This window comes from Anser brachyrhynchus (genome assembly GCF_964034855.1).
Source record: "Anser brachyrhynchus genome assembly, chromosome: 2".
In the NCBI taxonomy this organism is placed as follows: Eukaryota; Metazoa; Chordata; class Aves; order Anseriformes; family Anatidae; genus Anser; species Anser brachyrhynchus.
This window is the reverse complement of record NC_137695.1, coordinates 142,790,728-142,806,873: the sequence shown is the minus strand read 5'-3', so window position 1 is coordinate 142,806,873 and position 16,146 is coordinate 142,790,728.

Here is a 16,146-nt window from a genome sequence, read left to right as displayed (position 1 = left end):
TATTAAAAGAGTTTAAGGTTTGTTGCACACACTGCAATCAAACATCTCTTGTTACAGCTGCGTTTCTTTGTCTTCAAGTCTCATTGCTGAACCATAACACCAACCTCCTGACCCTCAACACATACATTTTTTGCAGTTGCATCTTCAGGTTCTCCCTATTTGCTTGTATTTGTTTCCTCCTAAATACATACCTGTAAATGTTGATCTACTTGATTTTCAGCTTGCTTTCCTGGCAGCCAAGTCTCTAATAAATAGGTTCAGGAGCTGTATTTGGTCCCTGGAACTCCTGTGGAAGGTTTTGTCTTCTGAGCTCTCTACCCTACTTTTAAGCTTGACTGAACCATCCTGCAGGTTGAATTGTTGCAGAGGGACTAACAGAGGTACCTGCAGCAGGACTGCAGAGCCTCACTTCCTCAGTGAACTAGGCTGAAAAACAACTCACACCTGACCTATGGGATAACTACACGTGAAGCAGTGGCTGTTAAATGCAAGAATAACCAACTATTCCTGGGCGTAGTTAAACTAAAGTTTTGCAGGATCACGCTCATGGGCAAATTGTTAATACTCCCTTTTGCCTACTATCTCACTACCTCCCAATTTCCACTGTTTCGAATCCTCTAAAACCACCAGGACCTAATGCAAAGGGTTCCACAAACGTACGTCACTTCAAAAGTCTGAGAAAGAATAACCTTACACATTTGAAAGTCCTCCTACAAGTGCTCCCAGTCCATATCTGAAGGAAGAACAGGATGGATAGAACAGGAAGTTTATCCTTTATGTAGCATGATGGAAATTTGTAAGTTAGAAATTTCTCCTAAAATAGGAAATTGCGTACTATAAATGTTCTAAATTTTATGTAGAAAAGTGGCAAATTAAAAAAAAAACAACACGTAATAATGCATTCCAAACAATAAGCACCCTTTATAAGAAAGCCCCTAGAGATAAAGATATATTGCTTAAATGTATGATGATATTCACCAAAATTAATAATTAATTCTTCAAATTGTGTGGTTTTATGAATGTAAAAATATATATATATATATTAAAAAAAAAAGAAAGGAAAGAAAATAGAGGGTACCAGGATACCAGTGCAACAGAATCTAGAAAATAATCTCCCAAAACCATTTAATGGAAGCAGCAGTTTCTTGGGAAAGCAATATTTGCTTATGCACCATGTAAGGAAGGAATGCACATAGTACCCACAAGTGTCTTCAAATAAATGTCAGGGAAATTACAGACCTGCCGTTTCTATTGTTTCACAGCAATTTCAGTACCCCATCCTCAGTGCTCTCATTAATGGTATCTTCAAAGGAGATATCAACTTCATTTCACAGAATCACAGAATTGTAGGTGTTGGAAGGGACCTCAAGAGATCATTGGGTCCAACCCCTGCCAAAGCAGGTTCCCTGGAGCAGGCTGCCCAGGTAGGCATCCAGACGGGCCTTGAATATCTCCAGAGAAGGAGACTCCACAGCCTCCCTGGGCAGCCTGTGCCAGTGCTCCGTCACCCTCGCCGTGAAGAAGTTCTTTCGCATGTTGGTGCGGAACTTCCTGTGACCCATTTTGTGGCCATTGCCCCTTGTCTTGTCCCCACAAGCCACTCAAAAGAGGTTGGCCAAATCCCTCTGTCTCCCACACTTAAGATGTTTGTAAACATTGATAAAATCCCCTCTCAGTCTTCTCAAGGCCGAACAGACCCAGGTCTCTCAGCCTTTCTTCATAGGGAAGATGCTCCAGGCCCCATATCATCTTTGTGGCCCTCCACTGGACTCTTTCCAGGAGATCCCTGTCTTTTTTTGTATCAGGGAGCCCAGAACTGGACACAGTACTCCAGGTGAGGCCTGACCAGGGCAGAGTAGAGGGGGAGGATCACCTCCCTTGACCTGCTGGCCACGCTCCTTTTAATGCACGCCAGGATCCCATTGACCCTCATGGCCACCAGGGCACACTGCTGGCTCATGGTCAACCTGTCGTCCACCAGGACCCCCAGGTCCTTCTCCTCAGAGCTCCTCTCCAGCAGGTCATCCCCCAGCCTGTACTGTTACATGCGGTTGTTCCTTCCCAGGTGCAGGACTCTACACTTGCTTTTGTTAAACCTCATTTGGTTTCTTCCTGTCCATTTCAATTCCTGAAATGTCTCCTTATGACTTCCAAGAAAGCTGGACATAGTTTTATATGAATTATATTCCTCTTGCAGACTGACTTGCATATTGTGCCCAAGTTAAATACCAAAACCCCCTAACAGATACAAAACTTCCTAGAACCTACTTCTTGCTCTGAGTTTGTTCCTGAAAAGAAATCCTGAGTAGAGGCAAGCAAATCTAATGAACTATTTTTTGGCAAATTTTGCCCCTTAGTTAAACAGTTATTTATTTATTTATTGAAGATAATAAAAGTACAACAAGTATGCTCAATGAAAGCTGAATCTTGGAAAAAGAGCTTCGAAGGTAGCTACTAAAAAGTCTACTACCGAAACACCACAAAACAAAACAAACAAAAAAAAAAGGAATCAAGTAGGAAAGAGCAAATATCACATTAATATCCACAGTTAACATGGATAGGTCAAAACAGTTGCTATAGCATAAAACCAATATCTGTTGATTTATTGCAGACTGCAAACTTTTCTTGGAGGACCAGAGGACAAAATTTTCATGGTGGTTATGTTGTAAGAGCAGCGTCAGCACAACGTAGGGTCCAGGAGCGCAGCCTTTCCTGACCAGCACAACGTGATGCAGCACATGCACGTCAGGAGCGGCCGTACATTTGCACGGCCTCCCCCATTCCGCCTACTGCTGCGTTTGGCAGCAAGACAAAACAGAGGGTGTTGGCAGAAGCAGAAAAGTTCAAGAGGAAACCACAACCTCTCTCACGAGCACAGACAGCAGCCCCAAGAAACAAGTGCATAGGCACAGGGCAGGCAGAGCAGTAAATACACAGTATATAGCACACATGCATCCTGCAGATGCAAACCTCCTCCCACACATGAATGTGGCTTACAAAAATCTTCCTAATGCTTCCGCCACTTGTTCTGTTTTGTTCAGGGAGCTTGTCTTTCTCTTAGCAAATAAACTTCAACCCAAAGCTCTAATTTCATGTGATCAAAGAAGTTTACTGTTAAGCGTAATACTTGAATCTGAGAAAAAACAAACCCACAACTTAGATTAATCACAAGAAAACTGAGCACAATTTGCCCTCTTTTTGTGCTTATGCATAAAAAGGCCTTTAACCTACACACAGCTATGACAGTTACATTTTATTTGAATTGTATGCCATTGGTTTTCAATTTAGATGTGATCATAGTATTTGAAATATGATGTAAGTATTATTGCTGCAGTCATGCTTTGCTTGCTCACCAAATTTCCTTAAAATGTGATGCATACACTGAAAAGACTTCCCCTCACCAGCCCTGGGGATATATGAAGTATCTCGGGAAAACATTGCCCCAAGCAATGGTTCTTTTCAATATCCATAAGCAGGAACATGTTCCAGAGTTTCCACTATCCCCTGGATTTGTTCCCAGAATAATTTCAGGAAATTTCTAGGCCTTTCTGAATAATTATCATTTCTAAAATATCCTGTGGAAATAGACTCCAGAAGCAGATAGATCACAAACAGCAGACCCCAGCAGGAAACAAATTGTTAGCAAAGTCAGCAATTAAACACACACTTGTACTTCCTTAGGACTTTTCTTTTTGTTAGAAGGTAAAGAGTTATTGGTGAAAAACTAACATCACTGATTTCGGTCTTCTGAATAGTCTCAGTTAATTCTCTTGCATCTAACTATATTTGTCTGATATCTTCATCCCGCTTACATTCATGACGTTTCCCAAGTGTATGCAAGTGATTCAATGGTCTGCCTTACTTGATCAAATAATTAACTAGTTTTCCTAACATCTTCTTGTTGATGCACAAACAGCAATATACTTCTTTAAAAAGTCTCCTGACCTTTTTTAAAGGAACAGCCATTAGAGATGTGATGAGTGAGTGGGCTATTCCAGAAACTAAGGTGGCAAAAGATAGAAGCCTGTTGAATGTCAATGCCTATTAATTCCAGTTCCCTTAGGAACTGTACCAGTTGTGTTTTGTTTGGCATTATAATTCACACCTATTTGTCTTTTGTACTTGGTTGGAGCTGAATACGGGAATATATTAAAAGAACAGTACCACTGCAACCAGATTTCCCAGATCCTGCCCTTTTGATCAGCTTTTCTTCTATCCCACATACAATATTTATCAAAACTTTTCGACACTGAAAAGGATGAAATACATTCACTTGGAAAGAGACTAGGGAAACTGTTTGATTTTTAATATTTCTAAAAGGGTGTAACACAAAGTGATTTGTAAAAGAACTTTATGTAAAAAAGTACTTTATTTACTGCATGGGACTTCTTCTGTAAGTACAATAATTTTATATTTACATCCGATATAACTATGGATCAAAATTTAAATGGAAACATTCACTTGAATATAACTGCACTTGCACACATTCTCCCCCATTAACATTTAAACTTTTATCTCCAAGTATGCTGAGACAAACCACTGATGTATGGCTAAACAACCTGGCAGTCAGAAGAAGCGGTATTTCAACAATTCTTCAACTTATTGCCGTCTCAGCACAAAAAAAAGCCCATACTCACTTTATGAAAAACACTACCAAGTCTCTAGGGTGTGATAAATAAATTGCCTTTAATGCAGCAGTTTAGGCTCATATTAAAAGCATGTGGAGATTAATTTCTGGTTTTGAAGGTAAAAGGAGTTAACTCTGTTAACACTTCAAGATAAATTTCTGATCCTGTTAAGAACTCCATAAAAAATTATCTTTTAGTGAAAACGTATTTATTGTGTTGTATAGTATTGTATTATATTGTATTGTATTGTATTTAGTGAAAATGTATTTATGCAACATTTCAGGTGTAAACAAGAAATTTCATTCATTATTTTATTCTAAACAAGTCCTTTTAATAAACCAATGTTACTTGCAAGACACGATCATCCAGTTCGATCTGATATGAGAAGGAGAAGAAGCATCAATAAATACATGCATTTTTTACTGTTTTATAAATGAATATTGAATAGAATACTGCCACCTTTTGGCTATGATCTGGACTTAAAAATATGACTTCTTTGTAAAACTTAAAAACATTTGACATAACGATTATTCTAAAGCATTCAATATGTCAATAGGCTAATGCTATGCTCATCATTAGCATATTGTTGATGTAAGCATGAAAAGTTTTATTCTAACTGCACAGTATTATCCTATTATTTCTCGATAATGAGCAAGCACTTTCACAAGAGCTTTTGTCTTTAACAGAAAAGAAGCAGGCATAGTTTTGACATCAAACTAATGGAATTACTACTTTAGAGTCATGGCAGTTCCTCAACTGCTTTGAGTAATATAACAATACCTCTGTGTAGCTAAGAACTTCATAAACACTTATTCATTGATTGATTCTCAGGAAATTCTTACTGGAGAATTCTTGAGTATAATATTAACATATAAGCACTTTAAAACACAGGTGAAAGGCACATTAAGTCTTTCAGCAACCTCCAAAAGAAAGGCTCTAAGGTCTCCTACCATGAACAAATGATGCAACTAGAAAAAGCAGTGCAGAAGAATACAGGGCCTGGGATTTAGGGTTAATCCCTAGCAAGCGTTCCAAGTCATTGCAGGAAGATTCTCCCAACTGTGAGCTAATCAGTTTTCAATTTAATTCATTTATTCTGAACAAATTAAAAAAGAGAATTTGATCCATCTTTTGGGAAGAGTTTCCTGATTAAAAAGTTTAAGAAAACAAGCACTCTCCTTTTTGTTTCAGTATTTGTTTTACTAATTGGGGTAACTGACTATAAAGCTATGTGGAAGAGCTATTGCCTAACTAAAGGCTATTTTAATTAAATCAAGCTCTGTAAGCCTACAACAAGCTTACTGTGAACTCAGCTACCTAACTCTCTGTTTATGCATTGCCAGAAAATAATAAAAAGTAACTTGATGAAAAATACAAAGAAAACCCTAAATTCCCCTAACCTACAAGAAGAAAGGGTCTTACACAACTCCTTGCAGAGTGCCAATGCTGTAACTAAGTGGAATATGCTTTTCAATAATAAGCATTTTCATATAATTATGCTTTAAAATACATGTTAAAAAGCAATAACTACAAATCCTTTTGCCACTGAAAAGGCAAAGTTTATATATCAGCCTTTTATCCTAGTATTCCAAATAGGTTATATAACTACAATATGGTTTAATAAAGTCTTTAAGTAGGGAGAACTTGCTAGACTGGAAACTTAATTTGCATCTACAAGTATAACCGTTTGAATTGCATGCTGAGAAGGACATTTTGGAATTGCAAGTCATCATTTGCATTTAGAGAAGGACGAAATAGCAGGATACACAATTCATACAATTTAACCACCAATACATTAGGTTCCCCTCTTAAACCACTCCCACTCAAAATATCTGCATTGAGTACTGGCCATTGACATAGGGAGTTCTTACAGAGGGACCATCCTAATTTTCAAAAACAATGCAGCCTCACTGTGCTGATTGTTTTCTGTATTTACACAGAAAATGATTTCATAATTAGGCAAATGTATAAACAATTTCAGTTTAGAAACTTTTTTCCATCTGCCCTATCCAAAACCTTGCTTTTTAAACCAAAATAATCTGAAAACAACAACTAGTAGTATTTTCAAGCTACTAATTTTAGAAACAACATTTTAAGCAGCTGACTTAACTTTGACAAATAGCCTTCACTAACCTTTACAAATTTCCCTCTAGGGTTAAAATGACAAATGACTCTCACAGTGGGACTTATTAAACTCCTAGAATATTGCTCCAACATGGCCCTTCAGGAAATACTATTTCAGATTATATCAGCACTTCCATTTTTCAGGGGCTAACAACTCAGCTTAGAAAAAAAATAAAAATAAATAATAATAATAAAAAAAAACCTTCCCCGTGGGCTGAAACATAATGTGTAACATCATGAATAAAGGTTGTTTCCACAACGTAAAACAAGATTTTCACAGTTTCATAAACATCCTGTGCCTGTATGTATATTGTGCTGCCTGTATTTCTCAAATGCAATATTGTAAAAGATTAACATAAGCAACCGAAATGTTTAAAGTATTTTGGGAGGTAAAAGGAAAATTGGACCTCTTATACTTCCCTAAACATCTTAAGGTGATCTAGCACAGCATGGGAAATGCTGTGCTGCTGCAGACAATAATATTATCAGTTAGGCTAATGCTCTGGTCCAAATCACGTATCTGTTTCCAATCCTCTAAAATCCACTGAAATCAATAGATTCGTTCCACCACCTTCAACAGGCTTTGCATCAAATTCCCAAAGATTATATCGTGCCACAGGAGGCTTTTCTACATTTCCACAAATTTAGATATAGAAGCCTTATTAGGACAGTGTAGAACTATTGCAAAGACATCACCTACCACTGACTGACATGCTAATACAAGTTGTGCAGATCAGTACTGTACTATGCATACAACAGTGAGAAAGGCAAGGCAACTCTCCCTTCTCCATCCTTTCTGAGGCTGCATTTAGAGCAGGGAGTCTGAGCAAGTTCGTACCAGTGGAGGCAATCACAGCCTCTTAGTCAGCAACTATTTTCCCTTTATTGTCCAAGGGGAGAGAAACCCGCAACCATGGGGTGAAGGGGATTAACCTGACAGGACTGCCCATACTGTTCCTCCTTCCACTGCTTGCTCCTACCCCAAAGCAGCCAACTGGGTCTTCATTTCTTACAGCATCTGCTAAAAAGACAGAGTAAATTGGTGGACTTGGAAGACGGTTGTTAACAGCAAGTATCTTGACCTCATATTTCTGTTAATAATAACAACAATTTTTCCTCACTGCAGGTTGTATCTTCACTTTTCTATCCACTTCTCTAATTTGTTATAAAATCCTTCAAAACGTTCTTAAAGCTAAATTCACTGAGAGTTCAAACTGCCCAGAACAACAGCGCAACTGTTTAACAGTGAGAACAGAACAGTTGGGAAATGTGAGAATACCTGGCTCCCCAAACACCTCAGCACAGAGCTGTAACTAATTTACAAAGGCTTTAAAAAAAGAAGTCTTCTGCTTGCTACTGCCTGCATCCCACACCCTTCAGGAGTATGAATGACCTCCTACCTACCTGTGCTCTGCTTCAAATGCTCTGAGTCCATCTGACGTTTGGGAAGCCGGCAGTCTCTCCACCTTTGCATCTTGCTGCCTTTTCAGCTGCATGTAGGCTGCTCTGCAAGCCCTGCTGTGTGCCTTGTGGTGCCAGCCTCCCAGAGAGCCAGACCCTGCCCGCATGCCTGGATTCCCTACCAAAGGAAGACGGCGCACTCAGTCCTTGTTCTGATACGGAAAAAGAGGTGAGGTGCACAGGGAGTGCAGTAGCATTTCAGCCAAGACCATTTTCTGTCCGTGAGGTACTTACTGTATTTTTTCTTCCTTACCTGTCTGTAATACTTCAACTCGTGTCATATTACGTGATTAGTTACAGGGACTGTTGTGTTTTCTTTCTCTGACCCATTTTTAGCCCTGTTTGGATCTGCTGTAGCCTTTCCCTTATTGCACCCCACTAAAATTGTCCTTAGCATCTGAGCTGCCTTTGCATAATTTATTATCTCCATATGATTTTCTAGTAATAGTCTTACACAACTTTATCTCATGTATCAATCATCCATCCTACATATTGTCCCACAATTATCACAATGAATGTAGGCTACTGCAGCTGTGGAAGAACAATGCCTTCAAAGACAGCTCTTGAACAAAAGAAAAGGAATGAACATCTTCACCACAACCCCCCGCCCCGTGAGAAACTTTGCCTTTCCACTGTCTTAGGCTCATTACCGACTGGAGGCCCCTACAACAATTAAGTACTGCTAGAAGAGACCAAACTGGGGTCAGATCTTTCCCTCTTTCCTTGTTTCTGCCACCAATCTATTGTGTTAGCTCTGAGTAAGTATTTATCATCCCCCTGCTTCAAATTTTCCTCCTCATCAACTGTGCCTACAATGCTATCCCTCCTGGAGAAGCTGATTTGAGATGAGTATGGGGAGAACTTTAAGGCTCGGCTGTTTTTGTCACAGTCAGCACAGTGACTCAGCCTGCTTCTCAGGGACAAAGCCCGAGAGCAGCCAGTTTCACTTTGCATTTTCTGGCATCTTTGATGCATTACCATTGTATACCAAAAAAAAAAAAAAAAGAAAAAAAAAAGTTTAACTGCTAGCAGGCAGCTGATAATTGGGTCTACACCTGTGTGGGGGTGAATGTCCAGAACTGAACTTCTGAACTCTTAGAAGACTGTTCCTTCTGAGCTGCTACCACTATGTCCTGGCTGTTCATTTCCATAAAACTGGACCTGCAGAGTTGCACCTACCAAATCCTCCAATTAATAAAGATGCAGAATGCTCTCTATTCGGAGGCTGATCACTCATTGTGTTTCTGCACACTGACTGCTTAGGTTGGGAAAACGAGAGGTTAGGCACCTCACAGCAGGGTTCCCCAAAAAGAAGATGGTTTTGGAAAGAAGAAAGGGGCCTGGAAAGGCGGTGGTGAAAACCTCAGCTGGAATAAAGATCCTGGAAGTGGGAGAAGACCCCAGGGATCAGGGGGTGATGTGTGGAAACAGCTGCCAGGGCGCTCAGGGACCTTGCCCTGTAACACCTAAGGCTGGTTACTGCCAGCAGCAGCCCAGCATGACCCAGCACCACTTCGTCCCCAGCGCTTCCAGGCCAGCAGTGACCTCCCTGCTGGGAAGGGAAGCCCAGACCTACTGACCGTAGCGCTGGGGAGGAGCCAGCGAGCGTGGGAGATCATCAAGGAGGATGAAAGCTTGACTCTCAGTTCTTGAATATATCCAGAAACCAGACCCCCTATGGGCTGTCGGCTACTCTGCCTCACCCATGTAAGTTACATGCTCACATCCATTTGCCTTTCTGAGCAAACGCCGCCTGTTCGGCACCAATGCACAAGGCCACGGATGTACAGACCAACCCGAACACAGCTCTCTGGTAGGATCCGCCGTGGTGACTGCAATCATGGATCGCTCTGCAGCTGTATCTCTGCTACCCCCACGGGCAGGTATAATAAAGGCACCCAAAGCTGAAGCGTCCTGCCTGCATTTATACAGCATGCTCACAGCAGGTCCCCAGCCTGCTCCCACAGCAAAGGCACCTAGCACAACCTGCCACCCCCTCCCGCACTACTCGCTCCTGAGAACCTCCTGCAAGCAGGCAGGGCAAGGTTTGCCTAAGTCCTGTCTCATAAGAGCACAAGGAAGGAGCACAAGTGTGGGACTAGCATCTGAGACACCCCATCCTCTAACTTACTGGGGCCAGCCTAAGCCCCAAATAACAAGGCAAGTTGACAGAGGGGTGGTTAACGACCAATCCTGGGAAATGACAGATTATTTCTTTAGAAAAGAGCAGGTAAATATGCAGCTGCCAGAAAACTACCTCTTGAAGGAGTGCCCCTGTTTTTAATGCCCCAAAACTCTTCCTAAAATGCCCCAAACCAATGTCCAGACCATCTGCTTACTGTAACATTTATGGTTTGGATAGAGGAACTTTCTCACCTTATCCACCACACCTGCCTTCTCCATCTGCCCAGCAGGTGGACACCACCCCAAGTCCCTGTTCTCCTTGAATTTTTTCTTGCTGCAAGAGAATGCTACCCCATCCTTCCCAGAGGCAACAGAGCAGGTTTTTTATGAAAAAAAAAAAAAAAAAAAAGGATGTGTGGAAGTGAGAAGTGGAAGAGTCACAGCTCCCTTCCATCCAGTACTGACCCTGCACTGCTCTTCTGATGTTGTTCCAAGTTTCTGACTGGGCCTACCATCACTGATTACAAAGCTATGGATTTTAAACCTAAAAAAGATGGAATATGTATCAAGCATTATACATATTTCCCCCCAAGCTTTCCCCTTAAACTCACAGGGCAGATTACTTGACCATTAATGTATTGCGGGATTGATCTGTCTACTTGTGCGCCAGTTAGCAGGACTTTTAAGGAGGTAGTGCAGTGTTCACATGGAGCTTCAGACATCTGGATCAGAGCTTACTGGGTCCTAGTGAACCTAGAGAGCAAGCAGGGCAAGTACAGCATTTAGATCTCGGTACCACTTCTGTTCAGAGATTTAAAAATCTTATATTTAGAAGTCAAAGGTAGGGTTGTGAGTGTTACTCAATTGCAGCCCTTATTGGAGCAATATGGCATCCACAATGCGCCACAATTACTGAAAGAAAGATGACCAGTTTTGTGAAAAATTTATTTAAATAATGCAGTAACTAAAAAACTGACGCAGTACTAAATAAAGCAGCAACAAAGCATTTACCCTATACTAAGATAAGAAAACAAAAATGAATTAATCACAAACTGGTAAACTTCTTCAGGGCTGCAAAGAGGTTTATATCCAACTCAGATATTTTTCAAGTAAGGTTAAAAAGATCCATACAGATTTCCATGTACCGACATTCTACTTTTTTATGATTTTTTTTTAACTCAATCTAAAACTGAGACAAAAGACAAGGGCAGAAAGAAGGTAAAATAAGAGCTGTTTTCTGTCCATCAGCATGAAGAGTTAGGCCTTCTTCCCATATATAAACTTATAAAAGAGTATTTACTACAAGTTTTTGTACAAGCATTATATTAGAACTTTTCCCATAATAATCTGTTATGCTTTCCCAAATACTTCCAGAAGAAAAAACATGTCACAAATAATTCCTTACTGGGAATTTTTTTCTCCCTATCCTCCCCCCCCCCCCAAAAAAAAAAAAAATCCTAATAAATTTAAAGTTACTTACACAATAGTCATTTATAATTTATATTTAATTATAACCTTAACTTACAATCTTACAATGCTGTTTTGAAAAATAACTTTAGAATATGCAGATTCTGAAAAAGCTCATTTGCTCCACTGATCCTGAGTAGAAGTATTCTTGAACTCAGGTTTTTCTCCAGATCTCTTGCCTGCTAACAACTTGGCATTGGAAAGCAAAGCTGGTTTCTTTCATGCTCATCCGTCATCACCAATAATAAAGATTTGAGATTGAATTATGCCCTTCTGCACTGATTCCAATACTCTGGGATAAAAAGCTTTACTTACAATTTCCTTTGCCTTGTTTTGTATATTTAAAGTATACTATGTCATACTTACAGACCCAAATTCATTAATTCCTAAGCAATCCAACTAAGCTCACTCAAGTCTTCTGTAAATCCCAGTTCTAGTTCTGCCTTCTAACAGGCCTTCCAAATCTCTCTTGAAAGCAGAGGATTGGACAAACCAGAAACACTGAAGATGAATTTATTATTTTCTTGTTAGCTTCACAAGCAAAATCAGAATTGTGGCAAAAGGGTGGAAAAGATAGGGACACCTTCGTGCAAATGGTTCTTCCCACCCTGCCATTCCTGTGACTTATTACATTCCCTGAACAAAGCAAAGCAACAGACTATGAAGAGGCTCAACGCTACAAGTCATACAAGTTTCCTTGCAATTATAATTCATCTGCCAGTGTATTATGATACATGGTGTATCCTTTAACAGGATGTCAGTCACTAGAGACATCTACATATATTAGAGATTCAACCCATAAGCCTTTTTTCCTGACAGGCATCCTATATTTGCAAGCATAGGAGAAAAAGAACATTTTTCCCTGCAAGTGGAATGTACATATAAATGTCCTCCTGCTTCCTCTGTTCTTCATTACCTTTGTGGAAGAAGAAAACCCAACAGAATAAGCATTCCATCTGCCTGTTTCAGAAAAACTCAAGTCCAGCTGAAACCCAGAGAGAGAATGTCGCAGAACTGACTGGCTTCTATTCAAATATTCACTTGATTCACATTATTAGGTGAATTTTGCAGCACAACAGAGTTCCGTAATTTATTTACTTATTTTTTTTTAATAAGAGAAATACTTCAAAAATATAGAAAACATTACTTGAAAGTTGTGGACAGAACCTAGCACCGCCCATTGGTAAAGCCAAATTAGGTGAGCGTTGCTGCCCTCAGCTTTTTAAGGCGGCCTCCCTACAAAGAGAAAAAAACCCTGCAGTACCAGTTCCACCAGTATGAATGCAGAGTAACTCCACTGAGTTAGTTATCATTCCTGTCTTGGTCCTGCATCTTCAGTCAGCTTCCTTACTAACATTCTTGCACCAGCAAAAGTGTATTGAATAACTACAAATTTTTCACACAGTATTCTATTTTGGTCTCTTGTGTTCCCTTAGTTGTTTTATTTCCAAATACTTTCAATGGCAAGTCAACGTATTTGTCTTCTGTTTCATGATGACTCCACAGAATTATGATACAGCTGTTCAGAAATAGTTGACAATAGAGAATTCTTATGTCACATTCTTGACTTTAGAAATATTTTCATTTTAACAAACATAAAATAAATAGTTATGGAGAACAGTTCAATAAACAAGTTAAATAAGATTTGAATAATATGCTCTATCCCTGCTGTCAAAAGATGTGCAAGAAGTTAATAGGTTCAATATCCTCTTGATAATAAAAGAGGAAAAATATTTTGCTATGATTACTTAATTCTAGCAATTCAAAGAATGTTGGATTTCACTGTTGTAGTAACGATAAGTTAAATGAGAACCAATTACAAAATTGGAATCTTTTAGACAAAAATTGCTCACTAAGATTTAAGGAATCAAAATAGACAGCCTGAACAAGATACACCCTGGTTAATTTTCTTAAGATATTCTTCTAGGTAATTCTAGCCAAATGGCTTTTATTTCATCACGAAAAACAGAGATTTTAAGCACACTGGTACATTAAGTATCTTAAGTACATTGAGATGAATTTCCGGAAGAGAAATGGTCCACTAGGTCAAAGCACTCTGACTTCAAGTCCGGTCTATGCCAAATACGAAAGCCTGCCTAGCTGTTACCATGCCTCACACTGTTCCTCAGTCAGGTGTTTGTACGAGAATTCAAAACAAATCCAAATTTCCAGATCTACAGTTAAAATTAGCTAAAACTGCTTTGCCATGAAAGTGTATTTTAGAATAATTTTCACCAAGGGGGATTTAGCTATTTCACTAGGTGATATGTCTTAAGAACTCAGACTTTTCTTAGAGCAATAGTCCTCACCACAGCGTGTTCCACTTTGTGGTTTTACAACAAACAGTTGTCCTGACAGCTCCTCCTGCACAGCATTGTCCCGTCTGCTGAAAGGCCCTCCTCAGCCTAATCTTTCCACTGCTTCACTCATGACTGTACTTATTTCTGGCAGACAGTCATCGATAAACTAGGTGCCAGTGCTGCACAGCGCCTTGAATGCAGAGGCTTCTGCATGGCTACAGGCCTTCCATCCGTACCTCCAGGGCCAGTTTTCCACAGGCAGCTCTGCAGCCTTTTTCATCAGCTGCCGTGCCAGTATTTTCCCGTAATTGTTCTAATGCTGTTGTTCGCTGTTATTCTTGTTACTGCTGCTACTGCAATGGCCTTTCCCTGAAAACCCAGATTCTGCTAGCTGGGCAGGTCCTCACAGCAGGAGACCACCACCAGTGTCACGACCCTTCCTATTACCCATCGTCCTAACCCCTGGCTGCCCTTTTTGGTTTGCGTTAGAGCGTAGGCCCGAACATCACTTAGCAACCTACGAGCCCACAGCACCTGCCCCAAAGCATGCTCCAACCATCACTTATCAGTTGCATAAGCAGGAACAACCAGCAGAGAGTTTGATCAGGTCCTAATGATCACCACATGAAAAATACTACAGGGGGACAGCTTTCACCACTAGCATTGGTGCATGTCATCAGTGATATCATCTAGATATCATTTAAAGGAAATGGTGTCTACAATTACTATGAAAAATATAGGCTTGTATTGTAGATAAAAAGCCATTTCCACAGCTGATGTTCTCGGAAGAGTGTTACTGTATGCAAAACTACCTATACCATAGATTTATATAAAAGTGTCAAAACAGGATCCTGTAAAGAATTGACTTCATTCATCCTGCATAAACACTCTTATCTTACAGGACACCTTCTACTATTGTAATCTTTGAGCTGCTCCAAAGACCGACCTCTGAAAACCAGCCTGTCATAACCTTAAATTGTGCTGCCTTTACATCTCTCCACCAAGACAGGGAGTATGCCACTAACAGTCTGAAGAATGGCTTCCTAAGTGTACCACCTCCTTATTTCTTATTTCTCAGTGACTTTTAAAACAAAACAAGCTGTAAAACTAGCCTGTAATACAACTATATTAACTCTCTGTTCCAACATAAACAGCAACTGTAGCTGTCACAGACATAATCTGTAGTTATATGATTCACTAAGCAAATGATTTATGCCTCTTCCCATAGGAGGGAAAGGTCTTGTATCCTTTTGACAAACCGTGGAGTCATGCTTTACGTGAAGAGATGAGACTTGACTCGCTTGAATGAGCTCAGCTGTGTCCTGATAAAAATCAGTGGAGTGTTCTCATGCAGCAACTTCTCCCATTTATTATGCACAATTTAGAAAAGTTAATTCATGCAGCTTGTTCACAAGTTCAGAATGAGACTGAGCTTTAAAGACGAATCCTATTAACACATTCTTGTTCAATCTTAACAGTTAGATCTCCTTGTCTTTGTTCAACCTCCAGATAGCAACACACAGACTCTTCCTGACAATACATGGAAAACATGACTGATATTTTAAAGGAAAAACAAAAATCAACTCTACAAAAGGCAAAGCTGTAACGTTTTGCACAGCTGAAATTAAATGTATTATTAATCTACCATAACTAAGAAATTAGTGACACATTTCCAGCCTTCAAACAAAAATATACATCTTCAAGATGTCACATTTCAGTTTGAGAAAGTCCTATTAGACTACTGTTAGACTATTAGACTACTATTAGACTTTGTATGCCGCTTACTGGTGGGTGATTCTTCCACCCAACCCCTTTTAAAATAAGAAAACTAAAAAAATGTGGATTAATGTCAGTCACCAACCAAAAGTAAAAAAAATGAAAGATCTGAAAATCAGATGATCTTCTCAAGTTGTCCATCTTGTTTTTCAAAGCCATCTTCCCATCCCTAAAAGCTGAATTGGGTACAACTCAGTAAAGTACTTTCCAGCATTAAAAACAATCTAGGAAGTCTGTCTTGTGAATGCTAAGAATTCTTTTTGAGG